Source organism: Sinocyclocheilus rhinocerous, unplaced genomic scaffold (genome assembly GCF_001515625.1).
Source record: "Sinocyclocheilus rhinocerous isolate Xijiao unplaced genomic scaffold, SAMN03320098_v1.1 scaffold2085, whole genome shotgun sequence".
NCBI classification, from domain to species: domain Eukaryota; kingdom Metazoa; phylum Chordata; class Actinopteri; order Cypriniformes; family Cyprinidae; genus Sinocyclocheilus; species Sinocyclocheilus rhinocerous.
Window position 1 is genome coordinate 101,532 of NW_015623685.1, and position 6,608 is coordinate 108,139.

The following is a 6,608-nucleotide window of genomic DNA, read 5'->3' on the forward strand; positions in this document are numbered from 1 at the left end:
TTATATGAAGCACCATTACTTCAAACGAGTTATACTTGAAGCCCGTCCTCTGAGAAATACTGAAAATATTGTTATAAATTGTAGCAACACCTCCCCCTTTACCTTTTGGATGCGGCTCATGTATATAACAGTAATCTTGGGGGTTAGACTCGTTTAAATAATGTAATTATCAGGTTTTAGCCAGGTTTCTGTCAAACAGAGCACATCTAGGTTATGATCAGTGATCATATCATTTACAAAAAGTGCTTTCGTAGAAAGGGACCTGGGGCCTCATTTATAAAATGTTGTGTATAAACCGTCCTAAATTTGTTCTAAGATAATTTCTCAAAAGTGCATAAGTGCGATTCAGAGAAAATGAACGTGCGCACAAAAACACGTACGCCTCTCTTCCAGATGTGACATTTATAAATCGCAAATGTTCTTGAAATTGTGCGCAGTTGACTGGTGTCATATCTCCACCTTGTAAACGCCCCCTAATTAATATCATTACCATATAAAAGAGCACACGCCAATATCCGAATTTCTATGCTTTAGAATGATGAGCACAAAGAAAAATAAAAACTTTACTGAGTCTGAAATTGAGGTCCTGCTGGCGGAGGTAGAGGTTCTTAAAACAATTAGGTTTCCAAAAATAATAATAAACTACGAATTCAAGTAAAATTTTCAGTCATCTTATAAAAAGTGAGCCATCCTACTTTCAAAATCACTTGCTATGACAACTAATAAAAAGTTTATCACGAAATTCTTGCAAAACTTTAAAAAACATTATTGAAAGAAAAATTGGACGTAATGCTCCTTAAAAAAACTCTCGGTTATGATGGTGACCATAGAGCCTGTATCTATCATAGATGGAACACATACTCCCCCCATATACACATCCATAACTGGAGCAGGTCCTGTAAGTGCATGGAATACTTTTTCCCATGAAAGGGTGAAATCACCTGAGCCCAACTGTTCCCCTCCCGTAGTCTGGCTCTTAACTACAGAGGGAATTCGTTTCCCTGTTGCATAGTAGTTTGGACAGCTGTCCCCCTAGCCAACTCAGATGGTGTTACTTGACGACCATCGTCACTGACAGTATTCACATTTGAACAAAATCGTGCAATATGTCCTACTCCCTGACATCTAAAACAAATAGGTCTTCCTGCTGAATCATACCTGGGTTCCTGTCTTGGCCTACGCCCCCGTCTCCCTTCAAAAACTTGAAGTCGTGCTACCTGCTGTGCAAGCCCCTCTAATTTCTCCTCCTGCTTCCTCATTGCATCTCTAAGTTCAAGAAGAAAAGAATCAGGGTTAACAGAATTATTTGTTGTAGTAATACCAGAGCATTCAGCTGTTGCATCTTCTGGTGCTAAATTGTAGGTAGCTCTATCAGGCACATTATCTTCTTCCCAAAACAGCATAGCTACTCTCCGCAACGCTGAGAATTTTATAATTGGGTCTTGTCTAATTAATCGTTTTAATTCTCGACGAAGTGAAGGGTCTCTTACATTCTCTGCAAACTGATTTCTTATTGTCTGCTCCCCACACAACTCCACTCCTCTATTACAACGATTTATATCCCCTGCCAAAGATAACAGTGAATGAGAAAATTCCCGCAACCCCTCACCTGCCTTCTGTTTTCTGTCAAAAAAACGCTTTTGAGAAGCAGTCAGAGAATAAGGATGGCCATACGCCTCCTTTAAAACCTCTAGAATCAACGTAGGGCTCCTGCGTACCTCAGGTGTTCTATATCTTATCTCCTGTTTAGCTCCCCCCTCCAAATGATCATAGAGAAATGCTGCCTGTTCTCTTTCTCTATATTGTCGGTAATTCATAGAGTTCTGCACTTCATCAACCCAATCATAATAGGAGATAGTACCTGGATCACCAGAAAACATTAACATCTTTTTATCTTTAGGCACATAAATCACTTCAACAGATGTTGTAACTTTACTTGTGGAGGCCGACGAGGCCGCTGAATAAGCCAGGCCTGCATCTGAAGGAGAATGTGAAGTTTCCAAAGGATACATTTCAATACTGCACAATATAAAACAAACATACATTTCAACCATATATATCACATATCTAGTACCAGGTACGACAACAGTTTTCCAACTCTGGCATAAACCATCATTGCCGTCTCCAAGAAAGAAATCACAACCACCCATCTGGCATTCAGCGTGCACGCCGCCATTACCCCAAAGCTAATACCATGCCATTCATAAAGGACGCAAGGCTAGAAACTACCATACTCACCCTACCAAACAGGACTACCATAAATACTATAGTGGTTGTAACCATCACAATATATTAAAACTGTTATTGCACAACATCTTATAGGCTACACAGACAAAAGAGTGGGAGATGCATTTATGCATTTTTTTTTTCTATTTTACGCATTAGTAGTAAATCAAGACTTCGCAAGTTCTCTTGTAAAATAAAATAAAGAAAATACAACATGGAATAAACTGTGTACAGAAAGTGAGTAAAGAACTCTCAACATTAGGCTACTAAAAAGGTCAGTTTAATCTCGCAAAAACTCCCGTTAATAAAAAATGTGACTACACTGCACAATTAATCTCTTACACTGCATCTTTATTGTTTATGATGAATTCGTTGCTTTTATTATTATTGCAGCTCAGATGTTCAAATAGCTGCAGTACTCTGACTTTGCCACAAGGAAAAGTGCGTACGTCTGCTCAGACCCTGACGTGGCCGTAAGTACTTTTCCACGTCAAAGGCCATTTTTATAAATCTGAATGTTGCCGTGGTTTTTAGCGTACGCACACTCTAAGATCAAATCTGTGCGTACGCACATTTGATAAATGAGGCCCCTGATATTCAATAAGCCAAGCGCTATAATTTGTTTCTCTGTATTATATACATTTTTTATTTGTTGAACATCAATTAAATTGTTACTCTTAAAATTCTAGTTCGGGGAACAGACACAGTCTCTATAGTGTGATATCTAGGTGAAAGGGTCTCTATGTGCTGAGAATTAACTGACTTCTGTGAAGAGACACGGAAAACACTTCATTTCTATTCTAGCTAAACCTACCATGCACTTTTTAGTAAATGCACAGAAAATGATTCTGAATGACATTTGATTGGTTGGTAACACTTTCTTTAAGTTGATGTTGTTACAGTGTAATTACACAAGTAAGTAATATATGCTTCATTTCTTGCATTTTCTATTTATTTTTACTCATTTCTTGTCTGGGGTGAATTAGTGCAAATTCTAACAACTACGCAAAAATTAACACCAAAATAATAATATCGACAATTTATGTATCATTACTTTTGGTCATTTATATTAATAAAAAAAATTATAACACCCAATGTTGATGAAAAGCCCTTTCAAAGACAAAGTTGAGCGCAATAAGAGGCTGTTGAGATGTGATTGTGGTGTTTGTCAGAGGAGTTACAGCAAACACAAGAGCTCCTGAGAGGATCAAACCACACACTGGGCAGTGAAGAGCCCAAAGCCACTGATTGTTCAAGCGTTGAATTGGATTATAGAGGATTGATGGCTTTAAGATCTGTTCTCAAACACACAATGAGAAATTAACATCTCAGTGGAATTGTTTTTAAGACAACAGAACTCTCGACTCACTAAACATATGTAGTACAGCTGAAGTATTCTTGCTTTTCTTTTAATTTGTACACACTGGCTTTGTAAAATAAAGCATGCTTTTTAAGAACGTCAGAAATGTGTTCAGAGATAACCATCCTATGCAGTGTGTCCGCAGGTTTTCTAAAGGTAAATTCAAGGCTCTGTAAAGCCTGTCACAAGAGCAGACGAGGATCAGCCAGCAGCAGGTGATGTTTCACAGTGCAAGATTTACTGAATGATAGTTCAGCGATGTAAACAAGTGAGTAGAAGACTTGAAAGAAAGAGTTCATACAAAGAGTTCTTTGTTTTGCAGGACTGGATCAGCAGCAGACAGACGGACTGAAGAGAGGTGAGGAGTCGCATAAGCAGTTCTGAATTATTCATTAGATTCGTCGTGAATTAAATCACAAATGCGCAGTATATATGTTGTCTTTATTTACACTGTTACAGCAAAAAAGATCAAAAAAGATGCAGCGGACTGAAAAGAGCTCTTGCAGAGATATTCCACGTCACATCAGCGTTACGTTATTCTCCTGATGTCTACAAATAGAACATGAATGAAAATGTACAGCTCATTTCAGTCAGACTGAACGATAAGGATTATTTGTAGCACAAAGCTATGATTTGAAATGATTTGTTTCAGTCTTTTTGAGTAGAGCATTTCCAAACCGGAAGAGCCTCCCATAATCTAAAGCACAGTAGACTCTTCAGGAAAAGGTGGCTTAGCGCAAGAGCCTTACTGTCAGACTCTGTTCCATGTTTCGTGTGTGTCCTGCTCCCCATGTGCCTTCCCATGCCCTTATTTGGTTTGTTTCCTGTTCCTGTCCTAATTTAAGTTGATTCCTTCCCAGGTGTTTCCCAGGTTTAATTTCCATTGCTCCCAGGTGTGTCTCGTCATCCCCTCCTCCTGTGTGTGTATATAAAGTGTTCCCAGTCCCTAGTGCTCTGTCGGATGTTATACGTCTTCCTGTGATAGTCTTCCTGTGTTCGTCTCTCTTGGTTCCGAAATAAAGTCCGTGTAAAGTATTCTCCAGCGTCTCCTCGTCCTTCGTGTGTGTGCACCCGTGACACTTACATTTTTTTTGGAATAATTAGTTTGTCCACAAGGTGCAAAAGACACGAGGAGGTCCGTTTAGACGATGATAGTTCAGAAATACCTGTAACTATAGTTTAAATTAATACAAAGATATTAAATCTGACATAACTTAAGAAGAGAAACAGAGCAGACACTGGACAAAATGAAAGTTTATTTGTGCATGTGTTTAACGCCTGTGTTTGCACATGGGGTGACTTTAGAAAGCGCTAAGCGTTCACGTCAAATCTGAACCATACCTTGAGCTTAACTCTGGAAAAGAAACTGGCACTAGGTGCACTAGGTAGTGTGCATGCTACAAACACGTCTGTCTGCGTTCGTGATGGTTGGAGTGCACTAGACGGAACGGAGCAAGTATAGCTAGGCTTTTACTGCTTGTGGATGCAACCTTTGGCTCGACTCGATTCCTCGTTCTGATCTGCAAGTGTGTTGATCTGATCGATGTTCATCGAGACACAACCTCATCTAGCTGCTGTTCTGCTGAGAGCACAGATGAGAGAGGCCCATTTGAAGACCAGGGTCACTGAAAAGGGAACGCACTTAAGAGCAACCCTGGAATCTCAATCACGTGAGGCCTTGGTGCTACTACACACAAATAATGAAGGGAACTGAGGGCCAAATATGGAGGCCATCTGTGGATGCACTGGTCATTGAATAGAGGCTGAAGAGTCACTTTAAGAGTCGGGCGGCCGTCTAATGGCAGTAATGCATGAGAGAAAGTCTGGGCTAATTGTGTCGCACATACAGACGACACACATTCACCTCTTAAACCCTCTTCACCAAATAGCCCCTTACTTAAATATATAATTACCCTGTAACAATAACACCCTTAAAATAAAGCATAACATTCATAATGTGTAATATATTTAAAGGGAACGTTCCCAGTGGGCAAGTGATGTTGAAAAGATCAAATTGACACCAAAATTGATGTAAAAAAACAGGCGATATATGAAAATCAAACGGACATCAAAAACTTGACATGACGTTGATTTGATGTAAATTGAACATCAAATATATTGGCCTACATTAAACCAGTTTCAGTGTGGGATTAACCTCCTATGTTCACCCAGTTACCCCTGGAAGAAACTGCATTCCCAACTGAATTTAAAATGATGTTACAAATGGTGCCCGCTGGCTTATCAAAACATTCTTAAAACATATTTTTATTAGCTGGGACATAAAAGAGTGCAGAAATGACTCAAACTGATGAACCCATGATAAACTTGTGTTGAGGAGCTGTGACATTTCCACCATCAGCTCTGAGCTGTCATTGTGTGCATGTGTGTGTGTGTGCGTGTGCGTGTGTGTGTGTGTGTGTGTGTGTGTCTGTGTGTGTGGTACAGGCCTGCAGTCACAGATGGCTCAGACTGTGCGGTAGGTCAGCAATGTTGATGTTGTAGTTTATTAGGTGAGAGGGCAACACACACATGCTCTGCTGTGTTTCTGTAGGTTCTTCTGCTGTAGTGTGTGTGTGTGTGTGTGTGTGTGTGTGTGTTTGATCTGAGTGCACAGAGAGACTCACAGTTGAGTGTTCATGAGTTCTAAACAACTTTCATGCTTTTATTTCAAAACTACATGTGTTGACCCACTTTATATTAAGTGGCCTTAACTACTATACTTCCATAAAAAAATAAGTACAATTTACTTATTGTGCTCATATTGTGTCGCAAAACACTTCTGCTGCTACTGAGGTGGGATACGGGTTAGGTTAGGGACAGGTTTGGTGGTTTGGGTAGGTTTAAGGGTGGGTTAAAGTGTAAGGGATGGGGGTAACACTTTATTTTAAGGTGTCCTTGTTACACATGTTACATGTACTTACTCCTATAATAACAATTAATTATGCATAATTACATGCAAGTAACCCTAAACCAAAGCCTAATCCTAAACCTAACCATATAGTAAATCCATGTAGTTAATTAA